We start from the raw sequence: 25416 nt of genomic DNA, 5'->3' as shown, positions 1-25416 counted from the left end.
GAGTATCACAAGTCACATCAGCCAGATGGACAGCATTGTTGAAAGCAGCCAATCTTTACTTCCACCGAGCAAGTCCAGTCAATCCGTCAACTTTGCTCCCACTTCCTGAGGTGCAAAAGGGGGGAGAGGAAGAAGGACATGACTGTGTGGAAGTAACAAAAGAAATGGAAGAGGCACGCCTGGTAGAAGAGCCACTATAGAACCCAGATTTGATTCTATTTACAGGCAGTTCCTCCTTTATTGATAAAGGTGTCAGAAAAGCTGGATGGGCAGTCACCAGCCTCTATGAAGTAATGGCGGAAGGAAGTTTGCCCCAAGGAACAACAGCTCAACAAGCCGAACTGAAGGCTCTAACATAAGCATGTCATGTGGCAAAAGATCAATCAGCAAACATCTATGCGGACTCCAGATACGGTTTTGGAGTAGCCCATTATTTTGGTCATTTATGGAAGAAAAGAGGATACCTTACCACAGCAGGGACACCTATACGAAATGGGAAAGAAGTACAAGACCTTCTGGAAGAAATGGCTTTACCAAAAGAACTATCTATTCTTAAATGTAACGCTCATACTCAAAAAGATACTATGGAAGCTAAAGGAAATGCCTTTGCAGACCAAGCAGCAAAGAAAGCTGCCTCAAAGTGGCATCCTTCAGCATCACCAAGACACATCTACGAATTAGGAGTGACCAAGTTATTACAAGATCTACGTAAAATGCAGCAAAACTCTACACAAGAAAAATGGTCATGGCTAGATTCAGGTATTGAGGAGTATGATGATGATATCTGGAGACAAGTTCAGACTGATAAACCACGGGCACCACAGGCACTGATGCCATTTCTGGCACAACAGATCCATTCATGGGGACATCTAGCCCCTCAACAGATAATGGACCGATTCCACAGATGTTGGCGTGGCAAAGGATTCAAAAAACATGCACAATTGGTATCGGATCATTGTGTGACATGTCAAAAGAACAACTTGGGACCTATCACGAAAATGCCCCAGCTAAGAGCTCCTGCCCCTACAGGACCATTTCAGAACATACAGGTTGATTACATCACCCTTTCTCCCTGCCAAAGATAGACTGACGTCCTTGTGATAGTAGATAAATTTTCTAGATGGATAGAAGCTACTCCAGTCAGAAAGGCTACAGCCACCCATATCTCCAATGCCCTAATTGGAATTTCTGACAAAATGGTTTCCATCAGAACGGTTACCTTACAGAATCGAATGGCACTTGACTATTTGGTAGCCACAAAAGGTGGCACCTGTGCCCTGATTGGTGCAGAGTGTTGCACCTATATTCCAAATAACTCAGACCAAGTCAAAGACTTGGCAATACACATCCAAAACTAAGTTAAGAAACTTGAACACCCCTCTGATTCCACTATTTGGGGTTGGCTCTTTGGGTGGTTAGGTAGGACTGGAAGGTCCATTATCCAGGGAATTTTCTTCTTTTGCATTATTGGGTTTATCCTTTACCTAATCATCGTGCTCACCAGATGTGCATGTCAATGCATGCCAGTCCGTAACGCCCAAAGGATTCAAGTAGTTCAGTCCACACCCAGTGCACCACCAGCCAATAACTTTGAAGTGGAAAGTTTCTGTTGAACTATTATTTACTGCATATTAATCATTTATTAATAATTTTATTATCGAATTACATAATCAATTTTGAATCATATACCAATTATTACTAAATCATATACTCAACTTCAGTTATTTTACTGTATAATCATTTTGTCAACATGAAATAATTATTAACATTTTATTACTGAATTATGTAATCATGTAATCAATTTTAATCACGTAATCATTTTTTAATCAGCATATCAATGTTTTAAGCAACTTTCAATTTTTACTAAGTCCTTTAATCAATGTTGTATTAAGTTCAATTATTAATGTATTAATATTTAACAATATTATCATTTGATTTGTTTTATTGAATTAGTAAGGTGTTTGTAACGCTTGCAAGGCTTTTCCCACTCTGTTGTTGAAGGCTGTTCTCAAATAAGTGAACCATTAAAGGCAATGTGAATGAGTCTCTCTCTCAATGCCTATCCCATTGTCCTATTGCACTTATTCCTTTCCTTCTTTGATTCTATTTCAATTTCAAATAATCAAAAAGGGGGGACTGATAGAATCCGCCTTCTTTAGTAAAGAATCTACCTTTTTAATATATAACTAATTAAAGGAATAAATGGCCCAAAACTTAAAATGGCTTCTGTAATATATTGTTAAAACACACCAGATAGTGAGAGAGGCTGTTTCCCATGAGAATAATCAAGATATAAACCTAGACAGACAAACCAAGGACATATTGCCCAAGTCAAAGATTTTGGGCAACACTCCCAGAAACTGTTTTCATAGCAACCGATAAGATTCATAAGAAAGGCATATTGTAAATCACCTCATGTTAAAATTTGATGGACAAATACATATCGAATAGAAAGGGGAGAGACATTAATGACACTAGTCATCCTTTAAGTATACGTGCCGGTTTGAATAATTCATTCTAGAATCACTGGGTCGGAGAATCGCCCGGGGCCGGCATCAATCCTGCCCCCGCCTTGCCCCGAATTCTCCGCCCCCCCGAGATTTGGTGGGGGCGGGAATCGCGCCGCGCCGGTTGGCGGGACCCCCGTGGCCATTCTCCGGCCCGTGAAGGGCCGAAATCCCGCCGCTGACTAGCCTCTCCCGCCGGCGTGGATTAAACCACCTCTGTTACCGGCGGGGTTGGCGGCGCGGGCGGGTGCCAGGGTCCCGGGGGGGGGGGGGGGGGGGGCGCGGGGCAATCTGACCCCGGGGGTGTCCCCATGGTGGCCTGGCCTGCGATCGGGGCCCACCGATCGGCGGGCGGGCCTGTGCCGTGGGGGCACTCTTTTTTTCCGCCTTTGCCATGGTCTTCACCATGGCGGAGGCGGAAGAGACCCCCTACCCTGCACATGCGCCGGTATGACGTCAGCAGCCGCTGACGCTCCGGGCATTGCGTGGACTTACGCCGGCCTGCAAAGTCCTTTCGGCCCCAGCTGGCGTGGCGCCAAAGGCCGTTCATACCAGCCGGTGGAGTGGGAACCACTCCGGCGCGGGCCTTGCCCCTCAATGTGAGGGCTTGGCCCCTAAAGGTGTGGAGACGTCTGCACCTTTGGAGCGGCCCGACGCCAGAGTCGTTCATGCCACTTCAACACGCCGGGACCCCCTGCCCCGCCGGGTAGGGGAGAATCCCGGCCACTTACTTTAAACTCTAAAGCTACTTCTCTGCCTTGTCGCTTTGAACAACTATTTAGATTTAATTTCAACTTTCTGTATTCTGTATTCAATTAGAAGAACCATTCGAGCTTTGATTTGTATTGAATTCAACTCAGGACTCTGTATTTGCTTCGACAAACTTTAAAGAGGCTCTGTATTGCAAGTGAAAAATACTGATCAAGAGATATCTCATTCAAACTGAATAAAAGCAATTTACTCCATACACAAAGCTTTGTTTCATAATCTGATGAGTGGTGTATATCATGCAGCGACATGAAAGATACACTAACCAAAGCTCAGATCTAACAGTAAGGAAGTGTGAACTGTAGGCATGTCTTTCAATATGTTTTAAGGCAATATCCCAAGGTATTGTAAATGGAAAGTCAAAATCAAGTTTAGAATTCAGGTGAAGCAGGACTAGAGGACAGAGAATAATTCTATCAGGATAGGCTTTCATAATTCTCCCTCCATTTTAAAGTCCGATAACATCTCCAATGGTGGAAGGGTGTAATTACAACATGGCAAATCATACAGGCTGTCTCCTTCAGTAATGTGGACATGGAAATTTACGATGTTGACGGGAGTTGTGCACAAGTTTAATATGTTAAAGATTCATTATATGTGCCATGGAGGTACATATGTATGTGTAGCTAATGTTGGAAATACTGATGATCCGGTGGCAGTGGTTAGCACTACTGCCTCACGGCGGTGAGGACCGGGTTCGATCCCGGCCCCAGGTCACTTTCTGTGTGGAGTTTGCACATTCTCCTCGTGTCTACGTGTGTCTTGCCCCCACAGCCCAAAGATGTACAGGGTAGGTGGATTGGCCACGCAAAATGGCCCCCTTATTTGGAAAAAAAATTATTGGATTCTCTAAATTTATATTTAAAAAAAAGAAGTACTGATGATCCTGACAGGGTGTTTTGATCCGTTGAATTGGAAGATATTTGGAGCAATTAATAGAAATTGTGTAATTTATACTATTTTTCAAATGATTAATGTGCTAACATCCGAGTCCTTGAAGGTGCCAAGAGCACCAGCAACGAGGCCATGATCATCCAAAACAACTCCGCTGGGCCAGCCATGTGTTCGGATGCCAGAGTCCTGACTGCCAAAGCAAATCTTATTCGCCCAGCTCAAGGAAGTCTTCCAAACAAGAGAACCATAGAACTCCTATGGTACAGCAGGAGGCCATTCGGCCCATCATGTTTGCACCGATTCCCTGAAAAATCACCCTAGCGAGGCTCATTCCCCCACCCTATCCTCATAACCCCACCAAACCTGCATGTCTTTAGGCACGAAGAGGCAATTTAGCATAGCCAATCCACCTAACCTGAATGTCTTTAGACTGTGCGAGGACAAAGGAAGCTTCAAAGACACTGTGGAGGCTTACCTCAAGAAATGCAACATGGATGTGAACGTCTGGGAGATTCTTGCTTTGAAGAGATCTACTTGGGACAACTCCCTGATTGAAGGGACAAAATTCTTTGAGGACACCTGACCGCAAGAGGAAGCCCGGTAAAGGAGCCCGAGAAGGAACATCCACGACTTTGCGTCCGAGGACCGATACCAGCTCCTGGAAACATCTGCTACGAGTGTGGTCAAAGATGCAGCTCGAAGATCGGACCATCAGTGATACAAGAACCCACGACCAGTAACACAGAGTTTCTTACGTGGACAGTCATACTCATTGGCGAGTCATCACCAAAGTATGTGTTTAATGTTTTATTGTATTATTGAAGTGCATGTTTAACTATGTCTGGTGAGATAGATGAGGAACTTTCATGAAAGTGGAATTACAATAAAATGTTAACTCTGGCTGGAATTCTCCGGCTGTTGGGATTCTCTGTTCCCGGCGAGGTGGCGTGGCTTCAATGAGAAATCCCATTGACAAGCGGCGGGAGTAGAGGATCCCGCTGCCATGAAACATGCGGCTGGGAGACCAGAGAATCCAGCCGTCCGTATCTCCCTCCATAGAGGCTGCCGGACCTTCTGGGCTTTCAAGCATCTCCTGTTTTTGATTTCAGATTTCCAGCAACTGCAGTATTTTAAAAGTTTGTCTTATATTTCAGCATTGTGAATAGGCGTTAAGAGATAAAACGTTACAAAATGACTTTCTTATCTAAGTAGATGGTGAAACATATAATGACCATTTCCCCCCAGTAAACTGAAACATTGAAATACTCAGTGAACAGAATAACTATCTCTTGCAAATTAGAACCAGATCTCATTTACATTTCACAATCAAAACAGCAAGAACAACTTGAATTTATCTAGTGCCTTTAATGTAATGAAACATCTCAAGGCAGATTATTATCCAAAAGCTTCACCAAAGAGCAAGGTCGCAAACATTTTTTTTAAAATGAAGCAAGGAGACAGAATGGGTGGAATTTCCATGCTTTGTGGCTTGGCACATCAGAATTTCCCACCATTTAACTTCAGTGGTACGAACAAAAAACAACCTACAAGCTTTAGTTATACGGTGACAGACATCATCTTTAAGAGTAGCTATGATTGTCACTCAATAAACATGCCGTGGTCAGATTACAGTTGTTGATCTTTCAGTTCAGATACTCTCATACATTATTTTTTTTTAAATAATTTTTATTGAAATTTTCGCAAAATATCAAAAACAGAAAATAAAACAGTATTAACAACAAAAGAAAAACATAGTCACCCCCGTGACCCAACTCCCCCCCCCCCCCAATAGCTATCAAAATAAAAAAATATATAACACCCCACATATTCATTAAACACATATACACTTTTACACACTCCTCCCCTCTCCCGAAACAAACCTCCCCCTCCCCCCCCACCCCCTCCCCCCACCCCGGGTTGCTGCTGCTGCCAGCCTAATTCCCTACCGTTCTGCCAGGAAGTCAAGGAAAGGCTGCCACCGCCTAAAGAACCCCTGAACTGATCCTCTGAGGGCAAATTTCACCCTCTCCAATTTGATGAACCCCGCCATATCATTGATCCAGGTCTCCACGCTTGGGAGCCTCGCATCCTTCCATTGAAGCAAAATCCTCCGCCGGGCTACTAGGGACGCAAAGGCCAGAACACCGGCCTCTTTCGCCTCCTGCACTCCCGGCTCCACTGCAACCCCAAATATCGCGAGCCCCCAGCCTGGCTCGACCCTGGATCCTACCACCCTTGACACCGTCCTTGCCACCCGCTTCCAGAATTCCCCCAGCACTGAGCATTCCCAGAACATATGGGCATGGTTCATTGGGCTCTCCGAGCACCTAGCACCCGTCTTCGCCCCCGAAAAACCTACTCATCCTCGTCCCGGTCATGTGGGTCCTATGTAGCACCTTGAACTGTATGAGGCTAAGCCTCGCACAGGAAGAGGAGGAATTCACCCTTTCCAGGACATCCGCCCACGTCCCCTCCTCAATCTCCTCATCCAGCTCCTCTTCCCATCTACCCTTCAGCTCCTCCACCGAGGCATCGTCTACCTCCTGCATTACATGGTATATGTCCAAAATCGTCCCCCCTCCAACCCACACCCCCGAGAGCACCCTGTCCCGTACCCCACGTGGGGGCAGCATAGGGAACCCCTCCATCTGCCGCCTGGCAAACGCCCTAACCTGCATGTACCTAAACATGCTCCGCGGGGGAGCCCAAACGTCCCCTCTAACTCACCCAGGCTCGCAAACCTCCCATCCACAAACAGGTCCCTCAACCTCCCTTTACCTACACTGTGCCAGCCCAGAAACCGCCATTGATGCTCCCTGGAACAAACCAGTGGTTCCCCCGAATCGGGGACTCCATCGAGCCCCCCACCTACCCCCATGCCATCTCCATTGCCCCCAAATTTTGAGGGTAGCCGCCACCACCGGGCTCGTGGTATACCTCGCTGAAGGGAGCGGCAACGGCGCCGTCACCAGTGCCTCCAGACTCGTGCCCACACAGGACGCCATCTCCATCCTCTTCCATGCTGCCCCCTCCCCCTCCATCACCCATTTACGCACCATCACTGCATTGGCCACCCAATAGTACCTGCAGGGGTTGGGCAATGCCAGTCCCCCCCATCCCTGCCCTGCTCCAAAAACACCCTTCTCACCCTCGGAGTCTTGTGCGCCCATACAAACCCCGTAATGCTCCCGCTGACACTCCTAAAAAAGGCCTTTGGGATAAAGATGGGGAGGCACTGGAACAGGAACAAAAACCTCGGGAGCACCGTCATCTTGACGGACTGCACCCTGCCCGCCAACGACAGCGGCAACATGTCCCATCTCTTAAACTCCTCCTCCATTTGCTCCATCAGCCTAGTGAGGTTAAGTTTGTGGAGGGCCCCCCAGCTCCTAGCCACCTGGACTCCCAGGTACCTGAAGCTCCTTCCTGCCCTTTTCAGTGGGAGCCTACCAATCCCCTCCTCTTGATCCCCCGGGTGCACGACAAACAGCTCACTCTTACCCAGGTTGAGCTTGTACCCAGAAAAGCCCCCAAAGAATCTCCATCACCTCCGGCATTCCCCCCACTGGGTCCGCCATATACAGCAACAAGTCATCCACATATAGTGACACTCGGTGTTCCTCCCCACCCCGCACCAGACCCCTCCAATTCCTCGACTCCCTCAACGCCATGGCCAGGGGCTCAATTGCCAACGCAAAGAGCAAGGGGGACAGGGGACACCCCTGTCTCGTCCCACGGTACAACCAAAAGTACTCCGACCTCCTCCTATTTGTGGCTACGCTCGCCATCGGGGCCTCATATAGCAGCCTCACCCAGCTGACGAACCCCTCCCCGAACCCAAACCTCTCCAGCACCTCCCACAAGTACCCCCACTCAACCCTATCAAAGGCCTTCTCCGCGTCTAATGCTACCACTATCTCCGCCTCCCCTTATAACGCCGGCATCATTATAACATTCAGAAGCCTGCGTATATTGGTATTCAACTGCCTTCCCTTTACAAACCCCGTCTGATCCTCGTGGATGACCCCCGGTACACAGCCCTCTATCCTTGTGGCCAAGATCTTCGCCAACAGCTAGGCGTTTACATTTAACAGCCAGATCGGCCTGTATGATCCACACTGCAGGGGGTCCTTGTCCCGTTTGAGGATCAAGAAAATCAGCGCCCGTGACAAGTCGGGGGTAAAGCCCCCCCCCCCTCCCTTGCCTCGTTAAAGACCCTAACCAACAGGGGGCCCAGCAGGTCTATGTACATTTTATAAAATTCGACCAGGAACCCATCCGGCCCCGGCACCTTCCCCGGCTGCATGCAGCCTTTCCCCTTGACCAGCTCCTCCAGCTCAATCGGCGCCCCCAGCCCCTCCACCTGTCCCTCCACCGGGGGGTTCTGACCGGTACAATTCCCCATAAAGGTCCCTGAAGACCCCGTTGATGTCTACCCCCCTTCGCACCACGTTTCGTCCCCTATCCTTCACTCCACCAATCTCCATGGCCGCGTCCCGCTTACGGAGCTGATGTGCCAGCATCCTACTCGCCTTCTCCCCATATTCGTACACCGCTCCCTGTGCCTTCCTCCACTGAGCTTCTGCCTTTCCGGTGGTCAACAAGTCAAACTTGGCCTGAAGGTTACGCCGCTCCCTCAACAATCCCTCCTCCGGAGCCTCCGTGTATCTCCTGTCTACCCTCACCATCTCCCCCACCAGTCTCTCCCTCTACTCTCCCCTCGGGCTCGGATGGAAATCAACTCCCCTCTAATCACCGCCTTCAATGCCTCCCAAACCGTCCCCACCCGGACCTCCCCATTGTCCTCTAAGTACCTCTGGATACACCCCCGAACCCGCCCGCTCACCTTCTCATCCGCCAACAGTCCCATCTCTAAGCACCAGAGCGGGCGCTGGTCCCTCTCCTCCCCCAATCCAAGATCCCCCAGTGCGGGGCATGATCCGAAATGGCTATGGCCGAATACTCAGCATCCTCCACCCTCGAAATCAGCCCCCTACTCAGAACCTGGCCATTTCAGCAGCAACCCGGTACCCAACCCCCCCCCCCCCCCCCCCCCCCCCCCCAAACAGGCTGGGTCCCCTCCCAGCCGCGCTACTCCCTCCATAGCACTCCCGTGAGCCAGTTAACTTCTGCTGACCCCGGCAGCTCCCGCACCACCTCCGACCCCTCCCAACATGGGGCCACCCCTCCTCCCCCAGACCCATCAGCAGACCCTCCTCCTCCCCCTCCCGCTCTTGCGCGGGAAAAAGGCCCACGCTTCTCAGCTCTGACCCCGCCCCCATCCACCCTCAGCGCTGGAAACAGAAGAAAAGCCCGCGCTTTCCCCCTGCCCGACCCCGCCCACGCAAAACAAACCCCACCCCACCCGCCCTAGAAACACCACACAACCAGCTTAAAACAGCCCTCCAGCCCCTCCGTGAGGCCCAAGATCCACAAATTCTTCCGCCTCGACCAGTTCTCCATCTCCTCGAACCGCTCCTGCCACTTCTTGTGGAGCGCCTTGTGCATCTCCACCTTCACCATGAGGGCCGCGGCCTCATCCTCTCTGTCAGAGGCTTGTTGTCGGAGCTCACGGATCTCCACCCCCGGGCTGCTTGCGTCGCCAGCAGCTTGTCCGTACTCGCCTATAGCGAGTCTAGCAGCTCCGTTTGGAGCTCCCGAAAGCAGCGCTGGAGAGTCTCCTGCTGCTCTTGTGCCCACTGCTTCCACTCCTCAAGGCCTCCGCCGGCCGCATTCTTGGATTTCTTCCCCCGCTTTTCCTTAGGCGCTGCCACCGCTTTTTTGCTGTCCCCACTCCTGGTCACCACCATAGGCTCCTGGGGATCCGCTGCAGACACCTTCCCACGTCGGGAACCGTCGAGCAAGTACCGCTGGGGGCCCTTAAAAGAGCCCAAAAGGCGGGAGCTGCCGAACGTGCGGCTTAGCTCCGCATAGCCACAACCGGAAGTCTCGTCATTTGAACTATTAAACAACAGTAACAGACTCCAAATAAAAATAACTTGCCTCCAAAGACCCCACTTGGTGCAAATTACCTGGCCTTATAAAGCGATTGTTAGCGCACCTTTGATATAGAGTTGGCCATATTGGCTAATACTGGTTATCTCATAATCTTCCTGTTTGGACCAAATCAGCAACATTAGAATTTCCACCGACATTAGCCTTTCTTTAAAAAGAATGAGTGAGTTATACATATTTTTGTGATAACCAAAGTTAGAGAGCTGAGGATCAGCAGTCAATGCTGCAATGGAGATCCATGAATTCCAAGCTTGTCTGTTCTCTTTAAAATGGACCAGAATAAATTTGTAAAGGGCATGCAAACCAAATCAAAGAGGTGTCAATAGTGAACACAAGACTGTTTATGGATTTTTTTTTTAATGTGGACCACCAGAAGGTATTTGATGAAATCCAAGAGTCTATTAGCTAAAGTTGAAGCTCAGGGGATGGAATTAAAGACAAATCAAACACCGATTAGGAACGTGGCTGAAAAAGAGAGATAATGGGCAGGATGTGACTTGTGGTGTCCCACAAGGACTTGTAATGTGTCCTCAACTATTCACTGTATTTATTAATGACAGATGATGGTGTAGAAAGCCACCTATCTAAATTTGCTGGTGACACAAAATGAGGCAGCAATGTAAACACTGAAGCATAAAACTACAAAAGGGGATATTGATTGATTGAGAGAATGGTCAAGATTGTAGCAAATGGATTTTAATGTAGACAACTGCTTTATAGATGGTGGAAAGTTAGATTTATGTTAACAAACGATATGGAGGGGCAAGGCATGGGCAGCAGGGTGGCAGTGGTTAGCACTGTTGCTTCATAGCACCAGGGTCCCAGGTTCTATTTGAGTCACTGTTTGTGTGGTTTCTGCACGTTCCCCCTGTGTCTACGTGGGTTTCCTGCAGGTGCTGCAGTTTCCTCCCACAGATCACCAAAGACGTGCTGTTAGGTAAATTGGGCATTCTGAATTCACCCTCAGTGTACCCAAACAGATGCCAGAATGAGGCGACTAGGGGATTTTCACAGTAACTCTACTGCAGTGTTAATGTAAGCCTACTTGTGGCACTATAATAATAATCTTTATTGTCACAAGTAGGCTTACATTAACACTGCAATGAAGTTACTGTGAAAATCCCCCAGTCGCCATACTCCACCGCCTGCTCAGGTAGACTGAGAGAAAATTCAGAATGGCCAATTCACCTAACAAGCGCATCTTTCGTGACTTGTGGGAGGAAACTGGAGCACCCGCAGGAAACCCACGTAGACACGGGGAACGTGCAGACTCGCACAAACAGTGACCCAAGCGGGAATCGAACATGGGACCCTGGCGCTGTGAAGCAACAGTGCTAACCACTTTGCTACGGTACCATGCCACTTATATGGGGTCAGATGCATCAGTCATGATCATCTTGAACAAACTGGGAGGGGGGGCCTGAATGGTCACCTCCTGTTCCTAAGGAAACACTACAGTAAGAACGTGATTCATTTCCAATCCTAACCCAAGGATGCTGAGACCAAGTGTAGCACCTCCAGTCCCATCTACTTCAGCGAACTCGAAACAAGGAGGCCAATCTCACACCCGGGCCAAATACACAGAGCAATGTGATTTTAAGGATATAACCTGATCTCAGATCAAGATTCCCTGTTGAGTTCAAAATGCAAGCTGGATCCTACGGGGTTGCTGCTTTGCGATCTCGACAGTCACAAACAGCAAGAACGTAGGCAGCCTTTATAAAGGAAGGCGACAACTTTAATGTGACTGCAGTGGTTACACGTCGGTCTGAAGTCCAAACACTTCGATTTGGAAAGCGCAGATCTATTTATTTTTAGCCGCTCTTGCTACTCCACTGCAAAGATTCAGTGCGGAACTGGCATTGGCCTGGCACTCATCCTGAGAGGAACTTACCATCACCCCATCCCACACCTCCAACATTTCCAAGACCATCATCTGCTGTGACGGACCAAACAGCAGCAGCGAAGTCCGAAAACATTCCCGACGCTTCCTCGTTCCGCTCGGCTACCCGCATTCCATCGCCTTGCTTTTCCAGGCATCTTTCCCGAGTAAACACTTCCCAAATGAATTAAAACCTCAGGCAAATTACTCAAAGCAACGTCAAAAGCAAATGCCCGGCAGAAAGCTCCGAGCCATAATTTCACAAGAAAACTTTATATTTGTGTATGAACAGAAATAAAACCGAATTCGCCGTGGACTCACCCGTTCTGACCTGTCACCGGGCTGCAGTGGATGTGAGGGCAAGTCCACAGTTGTGCGAATTCACCCGGGAAAGCCTACAATCGAGAGAGAGAGAGAGACCCGCCTACACACAGAGCCAATTGATGATTGGGGTTCAAAATCAAAGATAAACATCTCATTGGCTGAACTTGGCGTCAGTCGACACCGTTTGAGGAAGTGAGTTGAGGAAAAATAGCAAAGTGAGCTTCAGTCATGTCTTCAAAGGTGAAGTCCAGATAAAGAAATGGTTTGAAGCAGGCGAAACAGTGATCCCTGGAATACCTCAGCAGGCCAGGGAGCATTCTGTGAAATAGGGTTCACGTTTCAGGTCAATGACCGTACATCAGAAACTAAGCAAGGAGTAGATGGGACAATGGCAAAGGGAAAGTGATATGGTTAGTAGACGGGAGAGAAGGAATGACAAGGTAATTAGCTTTACAGGGTCAATGCATGGGGTAAGAAAAGAAACAAACGCTGTACCCGGACCAAGTGAGCTGCTGGCTGAAAGCAAAAATAAGAGAAAAACTGAAATATGCAAAGGAAAGGAAACAGAATGGGGGGGGGGGGGGAGGAGGCAGAGTTTAGGGACTGAAATTTATGTACTCAATGCTGAGTCCAGAAGGCTGGAAAGTGCCTCATTAAGAGGTGAGGTGTTGCACTTCAAGCTTACCTTGTGCTTCACTGGAACAGTGCAAGCAGGCCAAAGGCAGAGATGTCAGTGTGAGAATTAAAATGACAGGCCACCGGACACTCAGGGTCATGCTTGCAAACTGAACAGAGGTGCTCTTGCAAGGTGGTTACTCAATCTGCCTTTGGTCTCCCGGTGTAGAGGCGACCACATTGTCAGCAGCCGATGCAGCAGATTGAACTGTACGAAGTACACGTAAATCGCTGCTTGATGATATTAAGGCAGATAACCAAAAGCTAAGCAAACGAGCTAGGTTTTATGCAGAATCATATTGCAGCAGTTCTGTCTAAGTCCACATACAGCCTCAGGCATAAATTGCAGTGTGACACAGACACCACTACTTCTATGAGTTCTTTGGAGTGTTGGGCTTCGGAATTACATTGGAGCTTTAGCTCAGGGCAAAGGGAAGGTGCATGCCAGGGCTGCCAAGTGGTATTATCACCTCCAACAATGTATATATTGCAGTATCATGCGAATGTGGACTGAACTAAGTCTGCATCTTACAAAATACTGCATGGATTGGATTGGATTTGTTTATTGTCACGTGTGCCGGGGTGCAGCTCAACAAATTATTTAGTACATGAAAAGAAAATAAGTAATAGGGCAGCACAAGGTACACAATGTAAATACATAGACACAGGCATGGGGTGAAGCATACATGAGTGTAGAATTAATCAGATCAGTCCATAAGAGGATTGTTTAGGAGTCTGGTAATAGCGGGGAAGAAGCTGTTTTTTAATCTGTTCATGCGTGTTCCAAGACTTTTCTATCTCTTGCCCGATGGAAGAAGTTGGAAGAGTGAGTAAGACGGGTGGTAGGGGTCTTTGATTATGCTGCTCGCTTTCCCCAGGCAGCGTGAGGTGTAGATAGGATAGAGTCAGTGGATGGGAGGCTGGTTCGTGTGATAGACTGGGTGGTGTTCACGATTTTGTAGTTTCTTGCGGTCTTGGGCCGAGCAGTTGCCATACCATGCTGTGATGCAGCCAGATAGGGTGCTTTCTATGGTGGAGCTGTAAAAGTTGTTAAGAGTCAGTGTGGATATGCTGAATTTCCTTAGTTTCCTGAGGAAGTGTAGGCATTCTTGGTGGTAGCGTCGACGTGGGTGGACCAGGACAGATTTTTGGTGATGTGCACGCCTAGGAATTTGAAGCTGTCAACCATCTCCACCTCGGCCCCGTTGATGCAGACAGGGGTGTGTACAATACTTTGCTTCCTGAAGTCAATGACCAGCTCTTTAGTTTTGCTGGCACTGAGGGAGAGATTGTTATTGTTACACCACTTCACTAGGTTCTCTATCTCCCTCATGTATCTGACTCGGCATTATTCGAGATCCAACCCACTACTGTCATGTCGTCAGCAAAATAGATGGAGTTGGAGCCAAATTTTGCCACGCAGTCGTGTATGTATAAGGAGTACATTAGGGGGCTAAGTACTCAGTCTTGCAGGGCCACGATATTGAAGACTATCGTGGAGGAGGTGTTGTTTATTCTTACTGTTGTGTCTATGGGTCAAAAAATCGAGGATCCAGTTCTAGAGTGAGGAGCCAAGTCCTAGCTGGAACCCTATAGCAGCTACTGATTTCAAATTGGTCAGTGAAGCATTAATGTCAGGATAAATCTAAGATTGTGACCAAAAGATTAACAGAAAATCTTTTAAAGCATATAGTTTTCATTCCTGCCAGAGACAGTGGCAGAAGCAGAATCCACCATAGCTTTTAAGACAAAAGTGGATAAATATTTGAAAAAGGTCTGTCAAAAAGGCCGTGAGGAAAGGGGTAAGGGATATCTTTTTCTAAGAGCTAGGACACCTGTGATGACTATTACCAGAAAATTCAATCATTTTATTGCCAATGACATTATGGAAAAAGTATCAAGCTTCTTGTGGTGAATGTATAAGGCATAATTCACACTGTGTATCATTGTGTCCCTGTGGGCTCTGTCTGTGAGCCGTTGCACGGCTCTGCCCCCAGGGGGAGATGAGGAGCTTGCACAGCGCTCCACCCTTGGCTCTGCCCATGGCTCTGCCCATGGCCCCTCCCACTACCGGAAGTATAAAGTGCTGCGGTCTTGTGAGTCTGCCCTCAGTTCTTCTGGTCGCAGGCAGGCTCAGTTGTAAGCCGATTAAAACCTCAGTTTACTTCCTCTTGTGTCTTGAGTGAATTGATGGTTGCATCAATTTAATCGACTTTAAAAAAAAACCACAATGGAATCAGCCCTCAAACCTGATCGACTGGAACTCGACCCGCAGGCCGCAGAAGCGAAGGAAATCTTTCTACACTGGCTTCGGTGCCTCAAGGCCTACCCGGCTGCGTCGACTACCTCCGCTACTACTGAAGAGCAGAAACTCAGTCTCCTACACGCACGGGTGAGCCATCGCATCTCTACGCAACTCGATAGTACCGACCTGTACGCCGAAGCCCTCGCTATACTCGACCGCCTATACGTGCGGCCTGTAAATGAAGTTTACGCGCGGCGTATTTTCACTACCCGCCGCTAGCGCCCTGCAGAGTCGCTAGAGGACTACCTGCACGACCTAAAAGCTCTTGCACGGGAATGTAACTTTCAGGCTGTAACTGCCTCCCAGCATATGGAACTCGCTGTCCGTGATGTGTATGTTGCAGGGGTTCGGTCCAACTACATGCGCCAGCGTCTCCTCGAAAGAGGGGCCCAGAACCTGGAGGAAACAGTAACGCTAGCAACCTCGCTGGAGGTCGCGTTTCAAAGTTTGAACTCATTCCCCGCTGACCACGCGACCCCATCGTGGACCCCCGACCAGAGACTGACTCAGGCCTGCGTCGCGCGGCCACCCGCCCACTATGGAGCGCCATCGTGCCATTTCTGTGGTAAGCCCCAACTCCCATGGCAGCACTGTCCGGCCCGCAACGCGACCTGCAGCAGCTGTGGTCGAAAAGCACATTTTGCAAAGGTATGCCTGTCTAAATCTAAACCCTCTAACTCTCCCGCTATCCAGGGCAATCGTTCTCCCAACTCGCAGGCCCGCAGACCCTGCAATGTTGCAGCATGTCTGCCGACTCCGCCTCCGCCGGCCATGTGCGAGTCATGGGGGCCGCCATCTTGGGCGCCATCTTCCTCACCGCCCACCACGTGCGATCCACGTGGGCGGCCATCTTGGACGCCATCTTCTTCATCACCCGCCACGTGCGATCAACGGGGGCCACCATCTTGGCCATCACCCGATGTTCATATCGACGACTACGACCTCCGCGGACAGTCATCACGGGGCCACTCCAGCACTGCTGATCAAGCCACCGACTACCCGCAACTCAACGCAATCACTCTGGACCAGTCGCGGCCAAAGCACCTCAGAAGCTCAATGATGCCCGTTCAGGTCAACGGATACAAGACACCGTGCCTCTTCGACTCCAGGAGCACTGAGAGCTTCGTTCATCCAGACCTGGTAAGACGCTGTTCGCTCCCTATCTTCCCAGCACGGCAAACTATCTCCCTCGCCTCGGGATCGCACTCGGTTCAAATACAAGGGCGCACCGTTGCAACATTGACAATACAGGGCGCCAACTACTCTAACTTCCAGTTGTACGTACTCCCAGACCTCTGCGCCCCCCTCCTACTCGGGCTCGATTTTCAATGCAATCTTAGAAGCCTCACACTCAGCGTCCGTGGACCCCTACCCCCTCTCACTACTTGCAGCTTAGCGACTCTAAAAATTGACCCCCTCCACTCTTCGCTAATCTCACTGCTAATTGCAAACCCGTAGCCACTTGCAGCAGGCGGTATAGTCTGCAGCACAGGGTATTTATCAGAGCCGAAGTCCTGCGGCTCCTACGTGAGGGAGTCATAGAGGCCAGTAATAGCCCTTGGAGAGCTCAGGTGGTGGTCGTCAAGACCGGGGAAAAGTTCTGGATGGTGGTTGATTACAGCCAGACCATTAACTGGTTCACGCACCTTGATGCATACCCACTCCCCCGAATTGCAGACATGGTCAACCAGATCGCCCAGTACCGCATATTCTCCACAGTGGATCTGAAGTCTGCATACCACCAGCTCCCAATCCGCCCGGAGGACTGCCACTACACGGCGTTCGAGGCAGATGGCCACCTCTTCCATTTCCTCCGGGTCCCCTTTGGCGTCACGAATGGGGTTCCAACTCGGTGTTCCAACGAGCAATGGACCGAATGGTGGACCAGTACGGGCTGCGGGCCACGTTTCCGTATTTGGATAACGTCACCATCTGCGACCATGACCAGCAGGACCACGACGCCAACCTCCACCGATTTCTCCAAACCGCCCAGAAACTCAACCTCACATACAATAAGGAGAAATGCGTTTTCCGCACAACCAGACTAGCCATCCTTGGCTATGTTGTGGAAAACAGGGTCCTGGGGCCTGACCCGGACCGTATGCGCCCCCTTTTACAACTCTCTCTACCTCACTGTTCCAGGGCCCGCAAGAGGTGCCTTGGATTTTTCTCCTATTACGCCCAGTGGGTCCCCCAGTATGCGGACAAAGCCCGCCCACTAATTAAGACCACACTCATCCCATTGTCAGCCGAGGCCCGGCAGGCCTTCAACTGCATCAAGAAGGACATCGCCAAAGCCGCCATGCGGGCGGAGGATGAATCCATCCCCTTTCAGGTGGAGAGCGACGCCTCAGAGGTCGCTCTCGCTGCCACTCTGAACCAGGCAGGGAGACCAGTAGCTTTCTTCTCCCGAACCCTCTCCGCTTCAGAACTTCAACACTCCTCAGTTGAAAAAGAAGCTCAAGCCATTGTGGAAGCCGCACGGCACTGGAGGTTTACCCTCATCACCGACTAGAGATCGATTGCCTTCATGTTCGACAACTCGCAACGGGGCAAAATAAAAAACGATAAAATCTTGAGATGGAGGATAGAACTCTCCACCTATAATTATGACATCATATATAGGCCGGGGAAGCTCAACGAGCCCCCAGATGCCCTGTCCCGCGGCCCATGCGCCTGCGCGCAAGACGACCGATTACAGGCTATCCACAATGACCTCTGTCACCCGGGGGTCACCCGGCTCGCCCGCTATATCAAAGCCCGCAATCTGCCTTTCTCCACAGATGAGGTAAAAGCTATCACCAGGAATTGCCCGATCTGCACAGAGTGTAAACCGCACTTCTATAGACCAGACAAGACCCACCTGGTAAAGGCTTCCCAGCCCTTTGAACGACTGAGCATCGATTTCAAAGGGCCCCTCCCCTCGACCAATCGTAATGTGTACTTCCTAAACGTCATAGACAAATTCTCCCGTTTCCCATTCGCTATCCCGTGCCCCGATATGACCTCCCATACAGTCATCAGAGCCCTGCACAGTGTCTTCACCCTGTTCGGCTTCCCCAGCTACGTCCACAGCGACAGGGGTTCGTCCTTCATGAGCGACGAGCTGCGTCAGTACCTGCTCGACAAGGGCATATCCTCGAGCAGGACTACCAGCTATAACCCCAGGGGGAACGGGCAGGTGGAGAGGGAGAACGCGACAGTCTGGAAGACCGTCCTACTGACCCTACGGTCCAGGAATCTCCTGACCTCCCACTGGCAGGAGGTCCTCCCCGACGCGCTCCATGCAATTAGGTCCCTCCTGTGTATGGCCACTAATCAGACCCCTCACGAGCGATTATTTGTTTTCCCTAGGCGCACTACCATGGGGGCTTCGCTCCCATCTTGGTTGAGGACACCGGGCCCAGTTCTCCTCCGGATGCACGTCCGGACACATAAAACGGACCCGCTGGTAGAGAAGGCCCTACTACTACATTCAAACCCCCAATACGCCTTTATCGATTACCCCGATGGCCGTCAGGACACCGTTTCCCTCCGGGACTTGGCGCCTGCAGGATCCACCACCACCACCACCGCCGAGGTACCCCTCACACTACACCCCAACCGACCCCCCATGTCCTGTACCCCCACGCCTACGGGTTTCCTGTGCCCCCCCCTTCGCCAGTCGCACCGGTCAGGAACGAAGCTCTGAACGAACCACCCCCGGAGTCCACCCTCAGATCCACACAGCCCGTCAGCACACAGCCATCTGAAGGGGCTGCAACCCCAGTGCTCCGCCGATCCCAGTGGACGACTCGGCCACTGGACCGGCTCAATCTGTAGACCCGTCACCCCCACCGGACTTGATTTTTTTACAGGGGGTGAATGTGGTGAATGTATAAGGCATAATTCACACTGTGTATCACTGTGTCCCTATGGGTTCCGTCTGTGAGCCGTTGCGCGGCTCTGCCCCCAGGGGGAGATGAGGAGCTTGTACAGGGCTCCACCCTTGGCTCTGCCCATGGCTCCTGCCATGTCCCCTCCCACTACCGAAAGTATAAAGTGCTGCGGTCTTGTGAGTCTGCCCTCAGTTCTTCTGGTCGCAGGCCGGCTCAGTTGTAAGTCGATTAAAGCCACAGTTTACTTCCTCTCGTGTCTTGAGTGAATTGATGGTTGCATCACTTCTGAAAGGCTTTTCTGTCAGAGCTCAGTACATTATTCACATCACTGGCCTTTCTCAGAAATGTAGAATTCATTAAATCAGTTTAAACACGCAAATAGAATATTTTAATATATTGCAAACACATGGATAGTTTATGTACAGTACTGTTCTTGATTAAAAGAAGTTTTCCAATGTTCCACAGTCAGTGACTCTGAACATGTTAGATATGGACAGTGATGGGTGGCACGATGGTTCTGTGGTTAGCACTGCTGCCTCTCGGCGCCGAGGACCTGGGTTTGATCCTGACCCCAGGTCACTGTCCGTGTGGAGTTTGCACATTATCCCCGTGTCTACGTGGGTCTCACCCTTACAACCCAAAGATGTGCAGGGTAGGTGGATTCGCCATGCTAAATTGCTCCTTAATTGGGGAAAAAAAATGAATTGGGTACTTTAAAATTTATTTTAAATAAGATATGGACAGTAATTTGGTAATTAAATTCTATTTAAGCCATATCATTAAATGCTGCCTCCATTCTGAAATTGTTGAACCCAGGGGCAGCAGGGTAGCATGGTGGTTAGCATAAATGCTTCACAGCTCCAGGGTCCCAGGTTCGATTCCCGGCTGGGTCACTGTCTGTGCGGAGTCTGCACGTCCTCCCCGTGTGTGCGTGGGTTTCCTCCGGGTGCTCCGGTTTCCTCCCACAGTCCAAAGATGTGCGGGTTAGGTGGATTGGCTATGCTAAATTGCCCTTAGTGTCCTAAAAAAATAAGGTTAATGGCGGGGGGGGGGGGTTGTTGGGTTACTGGTGTAGGGTGGATACGTTGACTTGAGTAGGGTGATCATTGCTCGGCACAACATCGAGGGCCGAAGGGCCTGTTCTGTGCTGTACTGTTCTATGTTCTATGTTCTATGGCAACTTGCAACAAAAACGTAACTGAGACTTCCCTGAATTCTGTTCAGAGCCTTCTAACTTCCTCTAAAGTGCATCTATTCTACTCGTTTCAACCACTCCCTGTAGTAGTGAGTTCCGCATTCTTACCGCCCTTTGGCTAAAGATGTTTCTTCTGAATTCTGCAAGTTCCGCTTCAGGTCACACACATGTCCTAACTTGGAAAGTTCCTTCACTGTCACTGAGTCAAAATTCTGGAACTCCCTTCCTAACCAGTACCCTGGGTGCACCTACAACTGCAGCGGTTCGACAAAGCAGCACATCATCACCTGCTCAAGAGAAATTAGGGATGCCGAGTTAGGAATGCTGAAAGAAAGATTCACCCTGTCAATCTTTTCCTGATATGTATATCCCCGTGCCTTTCTGATTGGGGGATGTGGGTGAAGGAGATGGAAGAGGGGTTGGCGAAGGCAGCAAGAGTAAAATATGCCAAGAGGTTTCTTTGTATTACAGATGATCTTGGATTGGTGCGCAGCTTTGACAGACAAGCGCAGGACCTGATAGCACTTTATGTGATCCATTCAGATCAAGCAATGAAGGGCTAAACCAATTGTCATCTGAACCGGACAAGTCTGCGTTCCTTGTACTTCAGGGATCAGAGATGAGGATCGTTCCAGGGAAACAGCCAGAGTGGAAGGCAGTATTGGTTAAAGGAGGAGGTGAGCGTGTTGCTGAACCTTTTCAAGACTAGCCACAGGAGCGTCCTGTGATATGAGATGGGAAAAGCGAAATCTGAAATTAAGCGACAGCGGTGTAAAATAAACAAAGGAGCCCGGCGGGCAAATAATTTTAAAAGAAATTTTTTTTATTGGAAGCATTTTCAAAAATATACAAAACAAAGAAGTACATAGAACAGTACAGCACAGAACAGGTCGTTCGGCCCTCGATGTAACAGCAGAAAATCCAACTACGGCAACTGCAAACAGCCTAAACATCCTTACCCCCTCTCCCCCTCCCCACCATTTCCCCACCCCCCACTCTATCAGCTGCCACCCCGGTGACTGCACCTCCCTTTTAAACTTTTACCCCAACCTGAAATGAAAAAAGAACCCTCCCCCTCCCCCGCGATGACTCAATGCTCCCTAAAGTAGTCGATGGACAGCTTCCATCTCGAGGAGAACCTCTCCTTTGTCTCCCAATGGCGAACGACCTTCTCTAAGTGCAGGAACTCTGCCAAATCTCTCACCCACACCCCCACACTCGGCAGCTCTTGAACCCCACCAGCCTAACAAAATCCATCTTCGGACTATCAGAGAGGCCTTTCTCTCCATCTGCACTCCCGGATCCTCCAACACTCCAGATATTGCCACCTTCGGACTTGGAGATACTGTTACCCCAAACTCTTTGACATCATAGCTTCAAATCCCGTCCAAAACCCCCTCAACCTCGCAAACGCCAAAAACACATGGACATGATTCGACACGCCCTCCCCTCCCCCCACACCTATCCTCCACCCCTGAAAAGAACCGACTCACCCTGGACACTGTCATGTGGGGCCTATGTACCACTTTAAACTGGATGAGACAATCTTGCACAAGATGAGGACACATTAACCCTCTGCAAAGCCTCACATCATTCTCTAGCCCCTAGGTGCCCCTCCTAGCTCATCCTCCTACATACTCCGAACCTCCTCTACCAGGGCACTCTCTTTCTTCACCAGCTCCCCATATATATCTGAGACCTTGTCCTCTCCTATTTCATCATCAAACAGGAGTCTGTCTTGAGGCACAGGCGGTGCAGTGTCAGAAACAAAGGTACCTCTTCCTCTTAAAGTCCCTAAACTGCAGATACCTGAACTTATTCCCCTTTGGCAAATGATATGTCCCCTCCAGCTACTCCAGGTTTCCAAACTTCCCTGCAGCAAATAAATCCCTAAAGTATTCTATCCTCACCTGCTGCCATCCCCGGAACATTGCATCCAAACCTGCCGGAGCAAACCTATGATTGTCAAAGATTAGCGCCCACAGAGTTCCTGTACCAGCCTCCCCGAACAGGCGCCGGAATGTGGCGACTAGGGGCTTTTCACAGTAACTTCATTGAAGCCTATTTGTGACAATAAGCAATTATTATTATTATTATTAGTGCCCTCAAACTGGTCCCTTTATACAAGGCTATCTCCACACCAACCGCTCCTCCACCACCCATTTCCTTTTTGAATTTCGGGTACTCAAACATTTTTTCCAATTAAAGAGCAATTTAGCGTGGCCAATCCACTAGCCCTGGCACATCTTTTTGGGTCGTGGAGGCACCCATGCAGACACGGGGAGAATGTGCTAACTCCACACAGAAAGTGACCCAGCTACCAACAAGCTGCTTGGGACCCAGGCGGCCCAGGAGGCGTCCATTCGGGAGTTGCAGCAGCAGGCCGCTGAGAGGGAGGAGGAAGCCGTGGTCCTCGTGGGGAAAGTGGAGTTGCACGAGGCACTTCACAAAAAGTGGCAAGACCGCTTGGAGGAGCTGGACGTTCGCACGAGGTGAAAGAATTTGAGGATCCTGGGCCTGGCGGAGGGGCTGGAGGGGTCGGATCTCCCGGCGTCTGTGACCACGATGTTGAGCTCGTTGATGGGGGCGGGGTCCTTTCATTTACCCCTGGAGCTTGAGGGAGCTCACAGAGTGCTGGCCAGGAGGCCTAAGGCAAATGAGCCCCCGAGGGCGGTGCTGGTGCGGTTCCATCGATTCAGCGACCGGGAGTGTGTGCTGCGCTGGGCCAAGAAAGAGAGGAGCAGCAAGTGGGAGAATTCGGTAGTGAGAATCTACCAGGACTGGAGTGCGGAGGTGGCTAAGCGGCGGGCCGGGTTCAACCGGACGAAGGCGGTGCTGCATGCCAAGCAGGTCAGATTTGGAATGCTGCAGCCTGCGCGCCTGTGGGTGACATACAAGGACCGGCACGATTACTTCGAGTCCCCGGAGGAGACGTGGACCTTTGTACAGGCGGAGAAGCTGGACTCGAACTAGGGCCTCGTACACAATATGGCCGTTGCTGTTTTCGCTGTTGCTGTTCCTTAACTTCGACATGTGTGTTTTTTATGCTGGTTTTCTTTTTGCTCTATTTCCGGGTGGGTCTGTCTGTTGGGTGTGGGGTATGTGGGGAATGTTGGGGGTTTGTATTTTATATGTTCTCTTCCGTACGGGGCTGGGGGATGGGGTGGAGCTGGAATTTGGGGGGAGCTGCGTCGGAAGGGTGGGGTGTGGCAGTGTGAAAGCACGGGCTTTCCTCTGGTTTCCCGCGCTGCGGGGCAGGGGGGCGGAGCTGGCAGTGGGGGCGTGGCCTCTACTGGTTTTCTTTCCCGCGCTGAAGCGGTGCCAAGGAGGTGTGGCAAGAGGGGGATGACCCCCATGCCGGGAGGGGATGGGTTTTGGCGGGAGATGCCGGGGTCAGCAGAAGTCAGCTGACTCACGGAAGTACCATGGAGAGTGCGTCGCGGCTAGGAGGGGTCCTAGCCTGGGGGGTGGGGGGGGGATACCGGGTTGCTGCTGGAATGGCCAGGAAGGAGCTGGTGTGGGCCGGGGGGGTAGAGGAGAGGCGTTATCGCCATGGGGAATGGGTCGGGCGGGGCGAGCTGGCCTGGGGCGAGCAGTCGATAAGCTATGGCTAGCCGGAGGGGGAGGGGGGCGGGTTGCCCTCTGATCCAGCTGATTACCTGGAACGTGAGGGGGCTGAATGGGCCGGTTAAGAGAACTAGAGTATTTTCTCATCTGAGGGGGTTGAAGGCGGACATGGCTATGCTCCAGGAGCAGGGCCGGTGCTAGGAATTGCGGGCCCAATTAGAAAAGTGATGGCGGGGCCCCTACTCTACAAAAGTAAAAATTTATGTATGTTTATATTTCGTGTAGTATGCTCGTCTTTAACCAAAAAAAAACATAAAATGCTTGATATACTAAAATTTTGAAACTTACTTACCCGGGCGGAAGGATTTGGCGGCGCAGGGCTGAAGGATTTGTTGACGGTAATGCGGTGCGTTCCCCAAAAGTAAAAACTACCCTATAGTTCCTCTTAGAATACAGAAAAGACTTCAAACGGTAACTCTGTCGCCGCTGGCGCGGGGCCCTCTTAAGGTGCGGGGCCCAATTTGATGAAATTGGTCAAATAGGCTTAAAACCGGCCCTGTCCAGGAGAGCCACTTGAAGGTGGCGGACCAGGTTCGTCTGAGGAAGGGGTGGGTGGGGCAGGTTTTTCACTCAGGATTGGACGCGAAGAACCGGGGGGTGGCAGATGGGAGGGGTGGATCCCTGGAGGTTTTGGAGACCGAGAGCGCGGGAGTATTCCTTTTTCTCCCATGTCCATAGGGTTTAATCCCGAATAGATTTTTTCGTCCTGAGCAGGGGATTGATCCCGAGGGTGCAGGATGGCAAGTATTCGGCCATAGCGATTTCAGACCATGCTCCGCACTGGGTTGATCTGGAGATGGGGGAGGCGCGGGACCAGCGCCTGCTCTGGCGCCTGGATGTGGGGATGCTGGCTGATGAGGTGTGTAGGAGGGTCCGGAGAAGTATTGAGGGGTATCTTGATACCAATGACACGGGGGAGGTCCGGGTGGGGATGGTCTGGGAGGCTCTGAAAGCAGTGATCCGGGGGGAGCTGATCTCCATCCGGACCCATAGGGAAAGGAGGGAGAGGAAGGAGAGGGAGAGACTGGTGGGGGAGCTCCTGGATGTGGACAGGAGATACGCGGAGGCACCAGAGGAGGGATTGCTGGGGGAACGGCGTAGTTTGCAGGCCACATTTGACTTGTTGACCACCAGAAAGGCGGAGACACAGTGGAGGAGGGCGCAGGGCGCGGTATATGAGTATGGGGAGAAGGCGAGCAGGATGTTGGCGCATCAGATCCGCAGGCGAGATGCGGCTAGGGAAATTGGTGGAGTGACGGATGGGGGTGGGAATGTAGTGCAGAAGGGGACAGAAGTTTTTTGCAGAAGCACAGACAGTGTTTGTCCATCTTTATCCCTAGGGCCTT

At 50.5% G+C, this 25416-nt stretch overlaps 1 protein-coding gene across 1 annotated transcript in view; it reads right to left on the bottom strand.

Moving 5' to 3' along the window:
* LOC119953621 (phosphoinositide 3-kinase regulatory subunit 6-like) overlaps window positions 1–12444 on the bottom strand; it is a 165279-nt gene extending 152835 nt beyond the window's left edge. Inside the window, exon 1 of the mRNA XM_038778069.1 lies at window positions 12388–12444. The gene's annotated coding sequence lies outside the window, so the exon portion shown is untranslated. The remainder of the gene's footprint in view (window positions 1–12387) is intronic.
* Between the last annotated feature and the right edge of the window lie 12972 nt (window positions 12445–25416).

The sequence above is a fragment of the Scyliorhinus canicula genome, chromosome 18 (genome assembly GCF_902713615.1).
Source record: "Scyliorhinus canicula chromosome 18, sScyCan1.1, whole genome shotgun sequence".
Classification (NCBI taxonomy): domain Eukaryota; kingdom Metazoa; phylum Chordata; class Chondrichthyes; order Carcharhiniformes; family Scyliorhinidae; genus Scyliorhinus; species Scyliorhinus canicula.
Note: the sequence above shows the minus strand (reverse complement) of the source record. Positions and strands in the feature narration are given on the sequence as shown.